This window comes from Bolinopsis microptera, chromosome 1, assembly GCF_026151205.1.
Source record: "Bolinopsis microptera isolate Bmic1 chromosome 1, MBARI_Bmic_1.0, whole genome shotgun sequence".
Taxonomy (NCBI): domain Eukaryota; kingdom Metazoa; phylum Ctenophora; class Tentaculata; order Lobata; family Bolinopsidae; genus Bolinopsis; species Bolinopsis microptera.
The window spans coordinates 14,528,110-14,550,852 of record NC_087072.1 but is presented as its reverse complement, the minus strand read 5'-3'; the positions used below and the strand labels follow the sequence as shown (position 1 = coordinate 14,550,852).

At 39.6% G+C, this 22,743-nt stretch overlaps 1 protein-coding gene across 1 annotated transcript in view; it reads right to left on the bottom strand.

The window, feature by feature from the left end:
• Window positions 1–22,743, bottom strand: part of LOC134812668 (uncharacterized) — a 90,101-nt gene that overhangs the window by 29,306 nt on the left and 38,052 nt on the right. The window contains exon 3 of the mRNA XM_063820178.1: window positions 1,224–1,311. The gene's annotated coding sequence lies outside the window, so the exon portion shown is untranslated. The remainder of the gene's footprint in view (window positions 1–1,223; window positions 1,312–22,743) is intronic.

Genomic DNA, 22,743 nt, shown 5'->3' with positions numbered 1-22,743 from the left:
ATCACGTAATAAGGAGTAGTGCGTTAATTTTAATCTTCTATCATTTAGAGCAATTTCAAAACACTCAATTTTAGATTACTTTAATTCTTAAAAATGTGGATAGAAAATCTTTGTATGTATCAGAAAACCAAAACACGTTGTATTTTGGAATGGTACCATGTTTATTTTTATCCGTAGGTGTTCCACGTATAGTGTTTCGTCAAATTGTATATAATTTGGATTGTGACATTTCAAGTTTATTTTCGGCTTTTTATTATTTGAGTTAGTTATTTTATATAATGTTTTTCGGACTTATTCACTATTTTGGGTTTCAGGGAAATTTTATTTAAGTTTTCTGGATGTAAAAATGGTTTATCCGAAGATGTCACATCGTGGTTTGAGAGCATGGGTTCTGTAACTATGCTCATATAGTTTGATGATTTTATCTGCATACGGTTGTTTTATTTTTCCTTCAATTTTGCAATTATTGGAAAATTTAGAAAGAAAATTTGTTAATATTATATTGTTGACGAAAACCGATTAGTCATTCCAAAGGGCGTGGTTACTTCATGTAATGGTTTAGTACAATGTGCGAGTTGTTGTATCACCGTCCAATCTGTAGTTTAGTGCCTCAGTGCGCTGTTATTAGAGAGTTTACCCAGCCTCTGTCATAATTCATATTACTGCACAAAATTACATTACTTATGGCTTCATCCAAAATGGTAATTAAATCTCATAACTAAATTTCGCCTATTTGCCAACTTATATTTATAAAGCAGAACAGCTGAATTAACTACAGTACGATTATAACATTGCAAGGCTTACATATAAGATAGCTACAATATCTCCTGATATGTCGGCTAAGTGGCGTGGTTACTTCGTATAGTGGTTATTACAATTGTCTAAAGAACAGTGAATCGTTGGTTCAAATCCAACAGCAGCCACCTACGCAATCCGATCCAATATGCTTTTAGTGAAACAACTCATTACTATATAGTACAATGTACAATGTACAATGTACATTTTACGTATGATAACAAACGGCCCACGCTCTGCAAATACTGTCCCTTATGCCATATAAAACAATTAGCAATCAATTAATTATCAGGTACTTCTAATAAGAAGCACAGTATCGCCACAATTAGTCAAAACTTATGAAATTATGGTATGTTAGCAGTGGTACGCTAAAGCCATGACGTACCTGTAACTACTCTATAATAATATTATCACAGCTCAATTTTTACCTTGTCTGTTAGGTGGTAAAATCTTGGTGGTTCACTCAAAGTCTCAGCAGCAGGAATGTTACACCACCATGGCTTCTGTCATCATTAACTGAAAAAAAAAGTGCAATACCAATGATTTAACCCGAAAAAATAATCTAATAAATAATTTTCACCATCCCAATCACCCCATTCTGTTCCTTAAATCTGGTCCATCTCTGTCTTTGTATCGGCGATTTTAACTGCCACTCGGCAGCTATCATCAAACCAGCTTCATTCTCAACCTTTCTATCGTACCAAAACCGAAAACATTATGTTTTTGGGTCGTGTCAGCCAGCAAGCTGCTTGCAGCGCCCCGTTTCAAATTACCTTATCAGACCTCATTAGCTATTTTGTCAAACGCAAGGAAAGATCTTGCTCCATACTATAAGGTCCCTCAATCTAACTCCCGCCTCAGTTTTAAACTAATTACAACACTACAAATCTATTACATTTATTGAGGTAAGATTAAGTTCCAATGTGTAACAGGTTCTCTTTCGAGTCCTGGATCACTCTTTTGGTAAGCCTTCCACCATGGAGGGCTCTAATGAAAACAACAAACTATAAAAACTACGACAACCACCTCAATCTGTTCCTTAAATCTGGTCCATCTCTGTCTTTGTATCGGCGATTTTAACTGCCACTCGGCAGCTATCATCAAACCAGCTTCATTCTCAACCTTTCTATCGTACCAAAACCGAAAACATTATGTTTTTGGGTCGTGTCAGCCAGCAAGCTGCTTGCAGCGCCCCGTTTCAAATTACCTTATCAGACCTCATTAGCTATTTTGTCAAACGCAAGGAAAGATCTTGCTCCATACTATAAGCTCCCTCAATCTAACTCCCGCCTCAGTTTTAAACTAATTACAACACTACAAATCTATTACATTTATTGAGGTAAGATTAAGTTCCAATGTGTAACAGGTTCTCTTTCGAGTCCTGGATCACTCTTTTGGTAAGCCTTCCACCATGGAGGGCTCTAATGAAAACAACAAACTATAAAAACTACGACAACCACCTCAATCTGTTCCTTAAATCTGGTCCATCTCTGTCTTTGTATCGGCGATTTTAACTGCCACTCGGCAGCTATCATCAAACCAGCTTCATTCTCAACCTTTCTATCGTACCAAAACCGAAAACATTATGTTTTTGGGTCGTGTCAGCCAGCAAGCTGCTTGCAGCGCCCCGTTTCAAATTACCTTATCAGACCTCATTAGCTATTTTGTCAAACGCAAGGAAAGATCTTGCTCCATACTATAAGCTCCCTCAATCTAACTCCCGCCTCAGTTTTAAACTAATTACAACACTACAAATCTATTACATTTATTGAGGTAAGATTAAGTTCCAATGTGTAACAGGTTCTCTTTCGAGTCCTGGATCACTCTTTTGGTAAGCCTTCCACCATGGAGGGCTCTAATGAAAACAACAAACTATAAAAACTACGACAACCACCTCAATCTGTTCCTTAAATCTGGTCCATCTCTGTCTTTGTATCGGCGATTTTAACTGCCACTCGGCAGCTATCATCAAACCAGCTTCATTCTCAACCTTTCTATCGTACCAAAACCGAAAACATTATGTTTTTGGGTCGTGTCAGCCAGCAAGCTGCTTGCAGCGCCCCGTTTCAAATTACCTTATCAGACCTCATTAGCTATTTTGTCAAACGCAAGGAAAGATCTTGCTCCATACTATAAGCTCCCTCAATCTAACTCCCGCCTCAGTTTTAAACTAATTACAACACTACAAATCTATTACATTTATTGAGGTAAGATTAAGTTCCAATGTGTAACAGGTTCTCTTTCGAGTCCTGGATCACTCTTTTGGTAAGCCTTCCACCATGGAGGGCTCTAATGAAAACAACAAACTATAAAAACTACGACAACCACCTCAATCTGTTCCTTAAATCTGGTCCATCTCTGTCTTTGTATCGGCGATTTTAACTGCCACTCGGCAGCTATCATCAAACCAGCTTCATTCTCAACCTTTCTATCGTACCAAAACCGAAAACATTATGTTTTTGGGTCGTGTCAGCCAGCAAGCTGCTTGCAGCGCCCCGTTTCAAATTACCTTATCAGACCTCATTAGCTATTTTGTCAAACGCAAGGAAAGATCTTGCTCCATACTATAAGCTCCCTCAATCTAACTCCCGCCTCAGTTTTAAACTAATTACAACACTACAAATCTATTACATTTATTGAGGTAAGATTAAGTTCCAATGTGTAACAGGTTCTCTTTCGAGTCCTGGATCACTCTTTTGGTAAGCCTTCCACCATGGAGGGCTCTAATGAAAACAACAAACTATAAAAACTACGACAACCACCTCAATCTGTTCCTTAAATCTGGTCCATCTCTGTCTTTGTATCGGCGATTTTAACTGCCACTCGGCAGCTATCATCAAACCAGCTTCATTCTCAACCTTTCTATCGTACCAAAACCGAAAACATTATGTTTTTGGGTCGTGTCAGCCAGCAAGCTGCTTGCAGCGCCCCGTTTCAAATTACCTTATCAGACCTCATTAGCTATTTTGTCAAACGCAAGGAAAGATCTTGCTCCATACTATAAGCTCCCTCAATCTAACTCCCGCCTCAGTTTTAAACTAATTACAACACTACAAATCTATTACATTTATTGAGGTAAGATTAAGTTCCAATGTGTAACAGGTTCTCTTTCGAGTCCTGGATCACTCTTTTGGTAAGCCTTCCACCATGGAGGGCTCTAATGAAAACAACAAACTATAAAAACTACGACAACCACCTCAATCTGTTCCTTAAATCTGGTCCATCTCTGTCTTTGTATCGGCGATTTTAACTGCCACTCGGCAGCTATCATCAAACCAGCTTCATTCTCAACCTTTCTATCGTACCAAAACCGAAAACATTATGTTTTTGGGTCGTGTCAGCCAGCAAGCTGCTTGCAGCGCCCCGTTTCAAATTACCTTATCAGACCTCATTAGCTATTTTGTCAAACGCAAGGAAAGATCTTGCTCCATACTATAAGCTCCCTCAATCTAACTCCCGCCTCAGTTTTAAACTAATTACAACACTACAAATCTATTACATTTATTGAGGTAAGATTAAGTTCCAATGTGTAACAGGTTCTCTTTCGAGTCCTGGATCACTCTTTTGGTAAGCCTTCCACCATGGAGGGCTCTAATGAAAACAACAAACTATAAAAACTACGACAACCACCTCAATCTGTTCCTTAAATCTGGTCCATCTCTGTCTTTGTATCGGCGATTTTAACTGCCACTCGGCAGCTATCATCAAACCAGCTTCATTCTCAACCTTTCTATCGTACCAAAACCGAAAACATTATGTTTTTGGGTCGTGTCAGCCAGCAAGCTGCTTGCAGCGCCCCGTTTCAAATTACCTTATCAGACCTCATTAGCTATTTTGTCAAACGCAAGGAAAGATCTTGCTCCATACTATAAGCTCCCTCAATCTAACTCCCGCCTCAGTTTTAAACTAATTACAACACTACAAATCTATTACATTTATTGAGGTAAGATTAAGTTCCAATGTGTAACAGGTTCTCTTTCGAGTCCTGGATCACTCTTTTGGTAAGCCTTCCACCATGGAGGGCTCTAATGAAAACAACAAACTATAAAAACTACGACAACCACCTCAATCTGTTCCTTAAATCTGGTCCATCTCTGTCTTTGTATCGGCGATTTTAACTGCCACTCGGCAGCTATCATCAAACCAGCTTCATTCTCAACCTTTCTATCGTACCAAAACCGAAAACATTATGTTTTTGGGTCGTGTCAGCCAGCAAGCTGCTTGCAGCGCCCCGTTTCAAATTACCTTATCAGACCTCATTAGCTATTTTGTCAAACGCAAGGAAAGATCTTGCTCCATACTATAAGCTCCCTCAATCTAACTCCCGCCTCAGTTTTAAACTAATTACAACACTACAAATCTATTACATTTATTGAGGTAAGATTAAGTTCCAATGTGTAACAGGTTCTCTTTCGAGTCCTGGATCACTCTTTTGGTAAGCCTTCCACCATGGAGGGCTCTAATGAAAACAACAAACTATAAAAACTACGACAACCACCTCAATCTGTTCCTTAAATCTGGTCCATCTCTGTCTTTGTATCGGCGATTTTAACTGCCACTCGGCAGCTATCATCAAACCAGCTTCATTCTCAACCTTTCTATCGTACCAAAACCGAAAACATTATGTTTTTGGGTCGTGTCAGCCAGCAAGCTGCTTGCAGCGCCCCGTTTCAAATTACCTTATCAGACCTCATTAGCTATTTTGTCAAACGCAAGGAAAGATCTTGCTCCATACTATAAGCTCCCTCAATCTAACTCCCGCCTCAGTTTTAAACTAATTACAACACTACAAATCTATTACATTTATTGAGGTAAGATTAAGTTCCAATGTGTAACAGGTTCTCTTTCGAGTCCTGGATCACTCTTTTGGTAAGCCTTCCACCATGGAGGGCTCTAATGAAAACAACAAACTATAAAAACTACGACAACCACCTCAATCTGTTCCTTAAATCTGGTCCATCTCTGTCTTTGTATCGGCGATTTTAACTGCCACTCGGCAGCTATCATCAAACCAGCTTCATTCTCAACCTTTCTATCGTACCAAAACCGAAAACATTATGTTTTTGGGTCGTGTCAGCCAGCAAGCTGCTTGCAGCGCCCCGTTTCAAATTACCTTATCAGACCTCATTAGCTATTTTGTCAAACGCAAGGAAAGATCTTGCTCCATACTATAAGCTCCCTCAATCTAACTCCCGCCTCAGTTTTAAACTAATTACAACACTACAAATCTATTACATTTATTGAGGTAAGATTAAGTTCCAATGTGTAACAGGTTCTCTTTCGAGTCCTGGATCACTCTTTTGGTAAGCCTTCCACCATGGAGGGCTCTAATGAAAACAACAAACTATAAAAACTACGACAACCACCTCAATCTGTTCCTTAAATCTGGTCCATCTCTGTCTTTGTATCGGCGATTTTAACTGCCACTCGGCAGCTATCATCAAACCAGCTTCATTCTCAACCTTTCTATCGTACCAAAACCGAAAACATTATGTTTTTGGGTCGTGTCAGCCAGCAAGCTGCTTGCAGCGCCCCGTTTCAAATTACCTTATCAGACCTCATTAGCTATTTTGTCAAACGCAAGGAAAGATCTTGCTCCATACTATAAGCTCCCTCAATCTAACTCCCGCCTCAGTTTTAAACTAATTACAACACTACAAATCTATTACATTTATTGAGGTAAGATTAAGTTCCAATGTGTAACAGGTTCTCTTTCGAGTCCTGGATCACTCTTTTGGTAAGCCTTCCACCATGGAGGGCTCTAATGAAAACAACAAACTATAAAAACTACGACAACCACCTCAATCTGTTCCTTAAATCTGGTCCATCTCTGTCTTTGTATCGGCGATTTTAACTGCCACTCGGCAGCTATCATCAAACCAGCTTCATTCTCAACCTTTCTATCGTACCAAAACCGAAAACATTATGTTTTTGGGTCGTGTCAGCCAGCAAGCTGCTTGCAGCGCCCCGTTTCAAATTACCTTATCAGACCTCATTAGCTATTTTGTCAAACGCAAGGAAAGATCTTGCTCCATACTATAAGCTCCCTCAATCTAACTCCCGCCTCAGTTTTAAACTAATTACAACACTACAAATCTATTACATTTATTGAGGTAAGATTAAGTTCCAATGTGTAACAGGTTCTCTTTCGAGTCCTGGATCACTCTTTTGGTAAGCCTTCCACCATGGAGGGCTCTAATGAAAACAACAAACTATAAAAACTACGACAACCACCTCAATCTGTTCCTTAAATCTGGTCCATCTCTGTCTTTGTATCGGCGATTTTAACTGCCACTCGGCAGCTATCATCAAACCAGCTTCATTCTCAACCTTTCTATCGTACCAAAACCGAAAACATTATGTTTTTGGGTCGTGTCAGCCAGCAAGCTGCTTGCAGCGCCCCGTTTCAAATTACCTTATCAGACCTCATTAGCTATTTTGTCAAACGCAAGGAAAGATCTTGCTCCATACTATAAGCTCCCTCAATCTAACTCCCGCCTCAGTTTTAAACTAATTACAACACTACAAATCTATTACATTTATTGAGGTAAGATTAAGTTCCAATGTGTAACAGGTTCTCTTTCGAGTCCTGGATCACTCTTTTGGTAAGCCTTCCACCATGGAGGGCTCTAATGAAAACAACAAACTATAAAAACTACGACAACCACCTCAATCTGTTCCTTAAATCTGGTCCATCTCTGTCTTTGTATCGGCGATTTTAACTGCCACTCGGCAGCTATCATCAAACCAGCTTCATTCTCAACCTTTCTATCGTACCAAAACCGAAAACATTATGTTTTTGGGTCGTGTCAGCCAGCAAGCTGCTTGCAGCGCCCCGTTTCAAATTACCTTATCAGACCTCATTAGCTATTTTGTCAAACGCAAGGAAAGATCTTGCTCCATACTATAAGCTCCCTCAATCTAACTCCCGCCTCAGTTTTAAACTAATTACAACACTACAAATCTATTACATTTATTGAGGTAAGATTAAGTTCCAATGTGTAACAGGTTCTCTTTCGAGTCCTGGATCACTCTTTTGGTAAGCCTTCCACCATGGAGGGCTCTAATGAAAACAACAAACTATAAAAACTACGACAACCACCTCAATCTGTTCCTTAAATCTGGTCCATCTCTGTCTTTGTATCGGCGATTTTAACTGCCACTCGGCAGCTATCATCAAACCAGCTTCATTCTCAACCTTTCTATCGTACCAAAACCGAAAACATTATGTTTTTGGGTCGTGTCAGCCAGCAAGCTGCTTGCAGCGCCCCGTTTCAAATTACCTTATCAGACCTCATTAGCTATTTTGTCAAACGCAAGGAAAGATCTTGCTCCATACTATAAGCTCCCTCAATCTAACTCCCGCCTCAGTTTTAAACTAATTACAACACTACAAATCTATTACATTTATTGAGGTAAGATTAAGTTCCAATGTGTAACAGGTTCTCTTTCGAGTCCTGGATCACTCTTTTGGTAAGCCTTCCACCATGGAGGGCTCTAATGAAAACAACAAACTATAAAAACTACGACAACCACCTCAATCTGTTCCTTAAATCTGGTCCATCTCTGTCTTTGTATCGGCGATTTTAACTGCCACTCGGCAGCTATCATCAAACCACTTCATTCTCAACCTTTCTATCGTACCAAAACCGAAAACATTATGTTTTTGGGTCGTGTCAGCCAGCAAGCTGCTTGCAGCGCCCCGTTTCAAATTACCTTATCAGACCTCATTAGCTATTTTGTCAAACGCAAGGAAAGATCTTGCTCCATACTATAAGCTCCCTCAATCTAACTCCCGCCTCAGTTTTAAACTAATTACAACACTACAAATCTATTACATTTATTGAGGTAAGATTAAGTTCCAATGTGTAACAGGTTCTCTTTCGAGTCCTGGATCACTCTTTTGGTAAGCCTTCCACCATGGAGGGCTCTAATGAAAACAACAAACTATAAAAACTACGACAACCACCTCAATCTGTTCCTTAAATCTGGTCCATCTCTGTCTTTGTATCGGCGATTTTAACTGCCACTCGGCAGCTATCATCAAACCAGCTTCATTCTCAACCTTTCTATCGTACCAAAACCGAAAACATTATGTTTTTGGGTCGTGTCAGCCAGCAAGCTGCTTGCAGCGCCCCGTTTCAAATTACCTTATCAGACCTCATTAGCTATTTTGTCAAACGCAAGGAAAGATCTTGCTCCATACTATAAGCTCCCTCAATCTAACTCCCGCCTCAGTTTTAAACTAATTACAACACTACAAATCTATTACATTTATTGAGGTAAGATTAAGTTCCAATGTGTAACAGGTTCTCTTTCGAGTCCTGGATCACTCTTTTGGTAAGCCTTCCACCATGGAGGGCTCTAATGAAAACAACAAACTATAAAAACTACGACAACCACCTCAATCTGTTCCTTAAATCTGGTCCATCTCTGTCTTTGTATCGGCGATTTTAACTGCCACTCGGCAGCTATCATCAAACCAGCTTCATTCTCAACCTTTCTATCGTACCAAAACCGAAAACATTATGTTTTTGGGTCGTGTCAGCCAGCAAGCTGCTTGCAGCGCCCCGTTTCAAATTACCTTATCAGACCTCATTAGCTATTTTGTCAAACGCAAGGAAAGATCTTGCTCCATACTATAAGCTCCCTCAATCTAACTCCCGCCTCAGTTTTAAACTAATTACAACACTACAAATCTATTACATTTATTGAGGTAAGATTAAGTTCCAATGTGTAACAGGTTCTCTTTCGAGTCCTGGATCACTCTTTTGGTAAGCCTTCCACCATGGAGGGCTCTAATGAAAACAACAAACTATAAAAACTACGACAACCACCTCAATCTGTTCCTTAAATCTGGTCCATCTCTGTCTTTGTATCGGCGATTTTAACTGCCACTCGGCAGCTATCATCAAACCAGCTTCATTCTCAACCTTTCTATCGTACCAAAACCGAAAACATTATGTTTTTGGGTCGTGTCAGCCAGCAAGCTGCTTGCAGCGCCCCGTTTCAAATTACCTTATCAGACCTCATTAGCTATTTTGTCAAACGCAAGGAAAGATCTTGCTCCATACTATAAGCTCCCTCAATCTAACTCCCGCCTCAGTTTTAAACTAATTACAACACTACAAATCTATTACATTTATTGAGGTAAGATTAAGTTCCAATGTGTAACAGGTTCTCTTTCGAGTCCTGGATCACTCTTTTGGTAAGCCTTCCACCATGGAGGGCTCTAATGAAAACAACAAACTATAAAAACTACGACAACCACCTCAATCTGTTCCTTAAATCTGGTCCATCTCTGTCTTTGTATCGGCGATTTTAACTGCCACTCGGCAGCTATCATCAAACCAGCTTCATTCTCAACCTTTCTATCGTACCAAAACCGAAAACATTATGTTTTTGGGTCGTGTCAGCCAGCAAGCTGCTTGCAGCGCCCCGTTTCAAATTACCTTATCAGACCTCATTAGCTATTTTGTCAAACGCAAGGAAAGATCTTGCTCCATACTATAAGCTCCCTCAATCTAACTCCCGCCTCAGTTTTAAACTAATTACAACACTACAAATCTATTACATTTATTGAGGTAAGATTAAGTTCCAATGTGTAACAGGTTCTCTTTCGAGTCCTGGATCACTCTTTTGGTAAGCCTTCCACCATGGAGGGCTCTAATGAAAACAACAAACTATAAAAACTACGACAACCACCTCAATCTGTTCCTTAAATCTGGTCCATCTCTGTCTTTGTATCGGCGATTTTAACTGCCACTCGGCAGCTATCATCAAACCAGCTTCATTCTCAACCTTTCTATCGTACCAAAACCGAAAACATTATGTTTTTGGGTCGTGTCAGCCAGCAAGCTGCTTGCAGCGCCCCGTTTCAAATTACCTTATCAGACCTCATTAGCTATTTTGTCAAACGCAAGGAAAGATCTTGCTCCATACTATAAGCTCCCTCAATCTAACTCCCGCCTCAGTTTTAAACTAATTACAACACTACAAATCTATTACATTTATTGAGGTAAGATTAAGTTCCAATGTGTAACAGGTTCTCTTTCGAGTCCTGGATCACTCTTTTGGTAAGCCTTCCACCATGGAGGGCTCTAATGAAAACAACAAACTATAAAAACTACGACAACCACCTCAATCTGTTCCTTAAATCTGGTCCATCTCTGTCTTTGTATCGGCGATTTTAACTGCCACTCGGCAGCTATCATCAAACCAGCTTCATTCTCAACCTTTCTATCGTACCAAAACCGAAAACATTATGTTTTTGGGTCGTGTCAGCCAGCAAGCTGCTTGCAGCGCCCCGTTTCAAATTACCTTATCAGACCTCATTAGCTATTTTGTCAAACGCAAGGAAAGATCTTGCTCCATACTATAAGCTCCCTCAATCTAACTCCCGCCTCAGTTTTAAACTAATTACAACACTACAAATCTATTACATTTATTGAGGTAAGATTAAGTTCCAATGTGTAACAGGTTCTCTTTCGAGTCCTGGATCACTCTTTTGGTAAGCCTTCCACCATGGAGGGCTCTAATGAAAACAACAAACTATAAAAACTACGACAACCACCTCAATCTGTTCCTTAAATCTGGTCCATCTCTGTCTTTGTATCGGCGATTTTAACTGCCACTCGGCAGCTATCATCAAACCAGCTTCATTCTCAACCTTTCTATCGTACCAAAACCGAAAACATTATGTTTTTGGGTCGTGTCAGCCAGCAAGCTGCTTGCAGCGCCCCGTTTCAAATTACCTTATCAGACCTCATTAGCTATTTTGTCAAACGCAAGGAAAGATCTTGCTCCATACTATAAGCTCCCTCAATCTAACTCCCGCCTCAGTTTTAAACTAATTACAACACTACAAATCTATTACATTTATTGAGGTAAGATTAAGTTCCAATGTGTAACAGGTTCTCTTTCGAGTCCTGGATCACTCTTTTGGTAAGCCTTCCACCATGGAGGGCTCTAATGAAAACAACAAACTATAAAAACTACGACAACCACCTCAATCTGTTCCTTAAATCTGGTCCATCTCTGTCTTTGTATCGGCGATTTTAACTGCCACTCGGCAGCTATCATCAAACCAGCTTCATTCTCAACCTTTCTATCGTACCAAAACCGAAAACATTATGTTTTTGGGTCGTGTCAGCCAGCAAGCTGCTTGCAGCGCCCCGTTTCAAATTACCTTATCAGACCTCATTAGCTATTTTGTCAAACGCAAGGAAAGATCTTGCTCCATACTATAAGCTCCCTCAATCTAACTCCCGCCTCAGTTTTAAACTAATTACAACACTACAAATCTATTACATTTATTGAGGTAAGATTAAGTTCCAATGTGTAACAGGTTCTCTTTCGAGTCCTGGATCACTCTTTTGGTAAGCCTTCCACCATGGAGGGCTCTAATGAAAACAACAAACTATAAAAACTACGACAACCACCTCAATCTGTTCCTTAAATCTGGTCCATCTCTGTCTTTGTATCGGCGATTTTAACTGCCACTCGGCAGCTATCATCAAACCAGCTTCATTCTCAACCTTTCTATCGTACCAAAACCGAAAACATTATGTTTTTGGGTCGTGTCAGCCAGCAAGCTGCTTGCAGCGCCCCGTTTCAAATTACCTTATCAGACCTCATTAGCTATTTTGTCAAACGCAAGGAAAGATCTTGCTCCATACTATAAGCTCCCTCAATCTAACTCCCGCCTCAGTTTTAAACTAATTACAACACTACAAATCTATTACATTTATTGAGGTAAGATTAAGTTCCAATGTGTAACAGGTTCTCTTTCGAGTCCTGGATCACTCTTTTGGTAAGCCTTCCACCATGGAGGGCTCTAATGAAAACAACAAACTATAAAAACTACGACAACCACCTCAATCTGTTCCTTAAATCTGGTCCATCTCTGTCTTTGTATCGGCGATTTTAACTGCCACTCGGCAGCTATCATCAAACCAGCTTCATTCTCAACCTTTCTATCGTACCAAAACCGAAAACATTATGTTTTTGGGTCGTGTCAGCCAGCAAGCTGCTTGCAGCGCCCCGTTTCAAATTACCTTTTCAGTCAAAAAAACCCCTTTTTAAAAAGCTATTTTGTCAAACCAAAAAAATTTTCTCCATTACTTATTGGGTTAAATCTAATTCCTGTTAAATTTCCTTAAAAATCTATCATTTTTTGGTAAGCCTTGAACGTTTTTTTCGACCGGGACATCCTTTTAAAAAACTTCCCCGGGGGGCCAATAAATCAAACTATTAAATCCCCCTCATTTTTTTTTTAAAAGTCCATCTTTTTGTATGGGCGATTTTAACTCCACTGGCGCTATCATCAAACCACTTATTCTCAACCCCTTTCTTCGTACCAAAACCGAAAACATTTTTTTTTGGGGTCGTGTCGCCAGCAACTGCTTGCAGCCCCCCTTTTCAATTCCCTTATCGCCTTTTAGCTTTTGTCAACGAAAGGGAAAATCTTGCTCATACTTAAGCCCCTCTTTAAACCCCCTCATTTTTAAACAATTACAACATAAAATCTTTACATTTTTTGAGGAAAATTTAAGTTAAGTGTAAGGGGTTTTCTTTCGAGTCCTGGATCACCTTTTGGTACCCTTCCACCATGGAGGGCTTAATGAAAAAACCAAACTAAAAAAAACTACGAAAAACCACCTCAATCTGTTCTTAAAAATTTGGCCTTCTCTGCCCTTTGTATCGGCTTTTAATCACTCGGCACTATCATCAAACCCTTTTTCTAAACCTTTTTGTACAAACCCCCAAAAACATTAGTTTTGGGTGGTCAGCCCCAAGCTGCGACCCCCGTTTCAAATTACCTTTATAGCCTCATTAGCTTTTTGTCAAACGCAAGGAAAATCTTGCTCCTCTATAAGTCCCTAAACTAACCCCCGCTCGTTTTAAAAAATTTTACAAACTACAAATTATTACTTTATTGAGGGAAATTTAGTTCAATGTGTAACAGGTTCTTTTTCGAGCCGGGGATCACTTTTGGTAACCCTTCCCCATGGGGGGTCAAATAAAAACAAAAACATAAAAATAGCAACCCCCTCAATTTTCCCCTCCACTCGGCATATCATCAACATTTCATTCTCAACCTTTCTATCGTCCCAAACCGAAAACTTAGTTTTTGGGTCGGTCAGCGCAAGTGTTTGCAGCGCCCCGTTTCAAATTCCCTATAAACCTCATTATATTTTGTAAAAAGCAAGGAAAAATTTTGTCCAACTTAGGTCCCTAATCAACCCCCGTCTTTTTTAAAATAATTACAACACTAAAAACATTACATTTTTTTAGTAAGATTATTTCCCCATTTGTAAAGGGTTTCTCTTTCGACCCGGGTCATTTTTTGGTAACCCTTCCACCTGAGGCTCTAATGAAACAACAAATAAAAAATACGAAACCACCCCTTTTTTCTTAAATCGGGTCCTTTGCTTTGTTCGGGGGGTTTTTTAACTGCCACTGGGCCCTTCAAAACAGTTCTTCTCCCTTTCTATCGTCCAAAAACCAAACTTTTTTTTTTGGGTCGTGTCAGCCAGCGCTTGCAGCCCCTTTTAAAAATCCATCCCCTCATTAGTATTTTGTAAAAGCAAGGAAGATTTTGCCCCATTAAAAGCTCCCTAAATTTAAAATCCCGCCCTTTTAAAAACAAATTAAAACTACAAATCTATTAATTTTTGAGGTAAGTTTAATTTCCAATGTGTAACAGTTCTTTTTCATCCGGAATTCTTTTGGAAGCCTTCCCCAGGGGGGTTTAAGAAAAAAAAAATTTTTAAAAATAGCAACCCCCTAAATTGTTCCTTAAATCGGCCCATTCTTCTTTTTTGGGGCGTTTTAACCCCACCGGCAGCAAATCAAACCTTCTTTCTCAATTTTTGTACAAAACCGAAAAATTTTTTTGGGTCGTGTACCCAGCAAGTGCTTGCAGGCCCCTTTCAATTACCTTATCAGCCTCTTTACTATTTTGTCAAACGAAAAAAATCTTGCTCCTACTATAAGCCTATCTAAACTCCCCTATTTTTAAACTAAAAAAACATCAAATTTTACTTTATTAGGTAAGTTAATTTCCCAATGGGTAACTTTCTCTTTCGACCCTGGTCACTCTTTTGGAAAATTTCCACCAGGGGGCTCTAATGAAAAAACAAACTATAAAAACTACGAAAACCACTCAATCTTTTTTTTAAATTGGTCCATCCTGTTTTTTATGGGGTTTTAACTCCCACTGGGGCACTATCATCAACCAAATTCTTTCCAAACCCTTTTTTCTATGTACCAAAACGAAAAATTTTTTGGGTCTTTTCGCCGCAAGCTGTTCGCGCCCCTTTTAAAATTTACCTTATAGCCTTTAGCTATTTTTTCAACCAAGGAAAGATCTTGTCCATATATAAGGCCCTCAATCAAACCCCCCCTCATTTTAACAATTACAACTAAAAAATCTTTTTACTTTTATTGAGGTAAATTATTTCCAATGTGAAACATTTCTTTCGGTTCCTGGATCACTTTTTGGAACCCTTCCACCTGGGGGGTTTAATAAAAACAAAAAACTAAAAAAACTCGAAACCACCTCAATTTTTTCCTTAAATTGGTCACTCTGTCTTTTTTTTTTTTTTTTTTTTTTTTTTTTTTTTTTTTTTTTTTTTTTTTTTTTTTTTTTTTTTTTTTTTTTTTTTTTTTTTTTTTTAAAAAAAAAAAAAAAAAAAAAAAAAAAAAAAAAAAAAAAAAAAAAAAAAAAAAAAAAAAAAAAAAAAACAAAAATTTAAAAATAAAAAAACCCCCTAAATTTTTCCCTTAAATTGGTCCATCTTGTTTTTGTATGGGCGATTTTAACCCCACTGGGCGCTTTCTAAAACCCGTTCATTCTAACCCTTTCTATCGTACCAAAACCGAAAACATTATGTTTTTGGGTCGGTCAGCCAGCAAGCTGCTTGCAGCGCCCCGTTTCAAATTACCTTATCAGACCCTCTTAGCTATTTTGTCAAACGCAAGGAAAGATCTTGCTCCATACTATAAGCTCCCTCAATCTACTCCCGCCTCAGTTTTAAACTAATTACAACACTACAAATCTATTACATTTATTGAGGTAAGATTAAGTTCCAATGTGTAACAGGTTCTCTTTCGAGTCCTGGATCACTCTTTTGGTAAGCCTTCCACCATGGAGGGCTCTAATGAAAACAACAAACTATAAAAACTACGACAACCACCTCAATCTGTTCCTTAAATCTGGTCCATCTCTGTCTTTGTATCGGCGATTTTAACTGCCACTCGGCAGCTATCATCAAACCAGCTTCATTCTCAACCTTTCTATCGTACCAAAACCGAAAACATTATGTTTTTGGGTCGTGTCAGCCAGCAAGCTGCTTGCAGCGCCCCGTTTCAAATTACCTTATCAGACCTCATTAGCTATTTTTGTCAAACGCAAGGAAAGATCTTGCTCCATACTATAAGCTCCCTCAATCTAACTCCCGCCTCAGTTTTAAACTAATTACAACACTACAAATCTATTACATTTATTGAGGTAAGATTAAGTTCCAATGTGTAACAGGTTCTCTTTCGAGTCCTGGATCACTCTTTTGGTAAGCCTTCCACCATGGAGGGCTCTAATGAAAACAACAAACTATAAAAACTACGACAACCACCTCAATCTGTTCCTTAAATCTGGTCCATCTCTGTCTTTGTATCGGCGATTTTAACTGCCACTCGGCAGCTATCATCAAACCAGCTTCATTCTCAACCTTTCTATCGTACCAAAACCGAAAACATTATGTTTTTGGGTCGTGTCAGCCAGCAAGCTGCTTGCAGCGCCCCGTTTCAAATTACCTTATCAGACCTCATTAGCTATTTTGTCAAACGCAAGGAAAGATCTTGCTCCATACTATAAGCTCCCTCAATCTAACTCCCGCCTCAGTTTTAAACTAATTACAACACTACAAATCTATTACATTTATTGAGGTAAGATTAAGTTCCAATGTGTAACAGGTTCTCTTTCGAGTCCTGGATCACTCTTTTGGTAAGCCTTCCACCATGGAGGGCTCTAATGAAAACAACAAACTATAAAAACTACGACAACCACCTCAATCTGTTCCTTAAATCTGGTCCATCTCTGTCTTTGTATCGGCGATTTTAACTGCCACTCGGCAGCTATCATCAAACCAGCTTCATTCTCAACCTTTCTATCGTACCAAAACCGAAAACATTATGTTTTTGGGTCGTGTCAGCCAGCAAGCTGCTTGCAGCGCCCCGTTTCAAATTACCTTATCAGACCTCATTAGCTATTTTGTCAAACGCAAGGAAAGATCTTGCTCCATACTATAAGCTCCCTCAATCTAACTCCCGCCTCAGTTTTAAACTAATTACAACACTACAAATCTATTACATTTATTGAGGTAAGATTAAGTTCCAATGTGTAACAGGTTCTCTTTCGAGTCCTGGATCACTCTTTTGGTAAGCCTTCCACCATGGAGGGCTCTAATGAAAACAACAAACTATAAAAACTACGACAACCACCTCAATCTGTTCCTTAAATCTGGTCCATCTCTGTCTTTGTATCGGCGATTTTAACTGCCACTCGGCAGCTATCATCAAACCAGCTTCATTCTCAACCTTTCTATCGTACCAAAACCGAAAACATTATGTTTTTGGGTCGTGTCAGCCAGCAAGCTGCTTGCAGCGCCCCGTTTCAAATTACCTTATCAGACCTCATTAGCTATTTTGTCAAACGCAAGGAAAGATCTTGCTCCATACTATAAGCTCCCTCAATCTAACTCCCGCCTCAGTTTTAAACTAATTACAACACTACAAATCTATTACATTTATTGAGGTAAGATTAAGTTCCAATGTGTAACAGGTTCTCTTTCGAGTCCTGGATCACTCTTTTGGTAAGCCTTCCACCATGGAGGGCTCTAATGAAAACAACAAACTATAAAAACTACGACAACCACCTCAATCTGTTCCTTAAATCTGGTCCATCTCTGTCTTTGTATCGGCGATTTTAACTGCCACTCGGCAGCTATCATCAAACCAGCTTCATTCTCAACCTTTCTATCGTACCAAAACCGAAAACATTATGTTTTTGGGTCGTGTCAGCCAGCAAGCTGCTTGCAGCGCCCCGTTTCAAATTACCTTATCAGACCTCATTAGCTATTTTGTCAAACGCAAGGAAAGATCTTGCTCCATACTATAAGCTCCCTCAATCTAACTCCCGCCTCAGTTTTAAACTAATTACAACACTACAAATCTATTACATTTATTGAGGTAAGATTAAGTTCCAATGTGTAACAGGTTCTCTTTCGAGTCCTGGATCACTCTTTTGGTAAGCCTTCCACCATGGAGGGCTCTAATGAAAACAACAAACTATAAAAACTACGACAACCACCTCAATCTGTTCCTTAAATCTGGTCCATCTCTGTCTTTGTATCGGCGATTTTAACTGCCACTCGGCAGCTATCATCAAACCAGCTTCATTCTCAACCTTTCTATCGTACCAAAACCGAAAACATTATGTTTTTGGGTCGTGTCAGCCAGCAAGCTGCTTGCAGCGCCCCGTTTCAAATTACCTTATCAGACCTCATTAGCTATTTTGTCAAACGCAAGGAAAGATCTTGCTCCATACTATAAGCTCCCTCAATCTAACTCCCGCCTCAGTTTTAAACTAATTACAACACTACAAATCTATTACATTTATTGAGGTAAGATTAAGTTCCAATGTGTAACAGGTTCTCTTTCGAGTCCTGGATCACTCTTTTGGTAAGCCTTCCACCATGGAGGGCTCTAATGAAAACAACAAACTATAAAAACTACGACAACCACCTCAATCTGTTCCTTAAATCTGGTCCATCTCTGTCTTTGTATCGGCGATTTTAACTGCCACTCGGCAGCTATCATCAAACCAGCTTCATTCTCAACCTTTCTATCGTACCAAACCGAAAACATTATGTTTTTGGGTCGTGTCAGCCAGCAAGCTGCTTGCAGCGCCCCGTTTCAAATTACCTTATCAGACCTCATTAGCTATTTTGTCAAACGCAAGGAAAGATCTTGCTCCATACTATAAGCTCCCTCAATCTAACTCCCGCCTCAGTTTTAAACTAATTACAACACTACAAATCTATTACATTTATTGAGGTAAGATTAAGTTCCAATGTGTAACAGGTTCTCTTTCGAGTCCTGGATCACTCTTTTGGTAAGCCTTCCACCATGGAGGGCTCTAATGAAAACAACAAACTATAAAAACTACGACAACCACCTCAATCTGTTCCTTAAATCTGGTCCATCTCTGTCTTTGTATCGGCGATTTTAACTGCCACTCGGCAGCTATCATCAAACCAGCTTCATTCTCAACCTTTCTATCGTACCAAAACCGAAAACATTATGTTTTGGGTCGTGTCAGCCAGCAAGCTGCTTGCAGCGCCCCGTTTCAAATTACCTTATCAGACCTCATTAGCTATTTTGTCAAACGCAAGGAAAGATCTTGCTCCATACTATAAGCTCCCTCAATCTAACTCCCGCCTCAGTTTTAAACTAATTACAACACTACAAATCTATTACATTTATTGAGGTAAGATTAAGTTCCAATGTGTAACAGGTTCTCTTTCGAGTCCTGGATCACTCTTTTGGTAAGCCTTCCACCATGGAGGGCTCTAATGAAAACAACAAACTATAAAAACTACGACAACCACCTCAATCTGTTCCTTAAATCTGGTCCATCTCTGTCTTTGTATCGGCGATTTTAACTGCCACTCGGCAGCTATCATCAAACCAGCTTCATTCTCAACCTTTCTATCGTACCAAAACCGAAAACATTATGTTTTTGGGTCGTGTCAGCCAGCAAGCTGCTTGCAGCGCCCCGTTTCAAATTACCTTATCAGACCTCATTAGCTATTTTGTCAACGCAAGGAAAGATCTTGCTCCATACTATAAGCTCCCTCAATCTAACTCCCGCCTCAGTTTTAAACTAATTACAACACTACAAATCTATTACATTTATTGAGGTAAGATTAAGTTCCAATGTGTAACAGGTTCTCTTTCGAGTCCTGGATCACTCTTTTGGTAAGCCTTCCACCATGGAGGGCTCTAATGAAAACAACAAACTATAAAAACTACGACAACCACCTCAATCTGTTCCTTAAATCTGGTCCATCTCTGTCTTTGTATCGGCGATTTTAACTGCCACTCGGCAGCTATCATCAAACCAGCTTCATTCTCAACCTTTCTATCGTACCAAAACCGAAAACATTATGTTTTTGGGTCGTGTCAGCCAGCAAGCTGCTTGCAGCGCCCCGTTTCAAATTACCTTATCAGACCTCATTAGCTATTTTGTCAAACGCAAGGAAAGATCTTGCTCCATACTATAAGCTCCCTCAATCTAACTCCCGCCTCAGTTTTAAACTAATTACAACACTACAAATCTATTACATTTATTGAGGTAAGATTAAGTTCCAATGTGTAACAGGTTCTCTTTCGAGTCCTGGATCACTCTTTTGGTAAGCCTTCCACCATGGAGGGCTCTAATGAAAACAACAAACTATAAAAACTACGACAACCACCTCAATCTGTTCCTTAAATCTGGTCCATCTCTGTCTTTGTATCGGCGATTTTAACTGCCACTCGGCAGCTATCATCAAACCAGCTTCATTCTCAACCTTTCTATCGTACCAAAACCGAAAACATTATGTTTTTGGGTCGTGTCAGCCAGCAAGCTGCTTGCAGCGCCCCGTTTCAAATTACCTTATCAGACCTCATTAGCTATTTTGTCAAACGCAAGGAAAGATCTTGCTCCATACTATAAGCTCCCTCAATCTAACTCCCGCCTCAGTTTTAAACTAATTACAACACTACAAATCTATTACATTTATTGAGGTAAGATTAAGTTCCAATGTGTAACAGGTTCTCTTTCGAGTCCTGGATCACTCTTTTGGTAAGCCTTCCACCATGGAGGGCTCTAATGAAAACAACAAACTATAAAAACTACGACAACCACCTCAATCTGTTCCTTAAATCTGGTCCATCTCTGTCTTTGTATCGGCGATTTTAACTGCCACTCGGCAGCTATCATCAAACCAGCTTCATTCTCAACCTTTCTATCGTACCAAAACCGAAAACATTATGTTTTTGGGTCGTGTCAGCCAGCAAGCTGCTTGCAGCGCCCCGTTTCAAATTACCTTATCAGACCTCATTAGCTATTTTGTCAAACGCAAGGAAAGATCTTGCTCCATACTATAAGCTCCCTCAATCTAACTCCCGCCTCAGTTTTAAACTAATTACAACACTACAAATCTATTACATTTATTGAGGTAAGATTAAGTTCCAATGTGTAACAGGTTCTCTTTCGAGTCCTGGATCACTCTTTTGGTAAGCCTTCCACCATGGAGGGCTCTAATGAAAACAACAAACTATAAAAACTACGACAACCACCTCAATCTGTTCCTTAAATCTGGTCCATCTCTGTCTTTGTATCGGCGATTTTAACTGCCACTCGGCAGCTATCATCAAACCAGCTTCATTCTCAACCTTTCTATCGTACCAAAACCGAAAACATTATGTTTTTGGGTCGTGTCAGCCAGCAAGCTGCTTGCAGCGCCCCGTTTCAAATTACCTTATCAGACCTCATTAGCTATTTTGTCAAACGCAAGGTCAAACGCAAGGAAAGATCTTGCTCCATACTATAAGCTCCCTCAATCTAACTCCCGCCTCAGTTTTAAACTAATTACAACACTACAAATCTATTACATTTATTGAGGTAAGATTAAGTTCCAATGTGTAACAGGTTCTCTTTCGAGTCCTGGATCACTCTTTTGGTAAGCCTTCCACCATGGAGGGCTCTAATGAAAACAACAAACTATAAAAACTACGACAACCACCTCAATCTGTTCCTTAAATCTGGTCCATCTCTGTCTTTGTATCGGCGATTTTAACTGCCACTCGGCAGCTATCATCAAACCAGCTTCATTCTCAACCTTTCTATCGTACCAAAACCGAAAACATTATGTTTTTGGGTCGTGTCAGCCAGCAAGCTGCTTGCAGCGCCCCGTTTCAAATTACCTTATCAGACCTCATTAGCTATTTTGTCAAACGCAAGGAAAGATCTTGCTCCATACTATAAGCTCCCTCAATCTAACTCCCGCCTCAGTTTTAAACTAATTACAACACTACAAATCTATTACATTTATTGAGGTAAGATTAAGTTCCAATGTGTAACAGGTTCTCTTTCGAGTCCTGGATCACTCTTTTGGTAAGCCTTCCACCATGGAGGGCTCTAATGAAAACAACAAACTATAAAAACTACGACAACCACCTCAATCTGTTCCTTAAATCTGGTCCATCTCTGTCTTTGTATCGGCGATTTTAACTGCCACTCGGCAGCTATCATCAAACCAGCTTCATTCTCAACCTTTCTATCGTACCAAAACCGAAAACATTATGTTTTTGGGTCGTGTCAGCCAGCAAGCTGCTTGCAGCGCCCCGTTTCAAATTACCTTATCAGACCTCATTAGCTATTTTGTCAAACGCAAGGAAAGATCTTGCTCCATACTATAAGCTCCCTCAATCTAACTCCCGCCTCAGTTTTAAACTAATTACAACACTACAAATCTATTACATTTATTGAGGTAAGATTAAGTTCCAATGTGTAACAGGTTCTCTTTCGAGTCCTGGATCACTCTTTTGGTAAGCCTTCCACCATGGAGGGCTCTAATGAAAACAACAAACTATAAAAACTACGACAACCACCTCAATCTGTTCCTTAAATCTGGTCCATCTCTGTCTTTGTATCGGCGATTTTAACTGCCACTCGGCAGCTATCATCAAACCAGCTTCATTCTCAACCTTTCTATCGTACCAAAACCGAAAACATTATGTTTTTGGGTCGTGTCAGCCAGCAAGCTGCTTGCAGCGCCCCGTTTCAAATTACCTTATCAGACCTCATTAGCTATTTTGTCAAACGCAAGGAAAGATCTT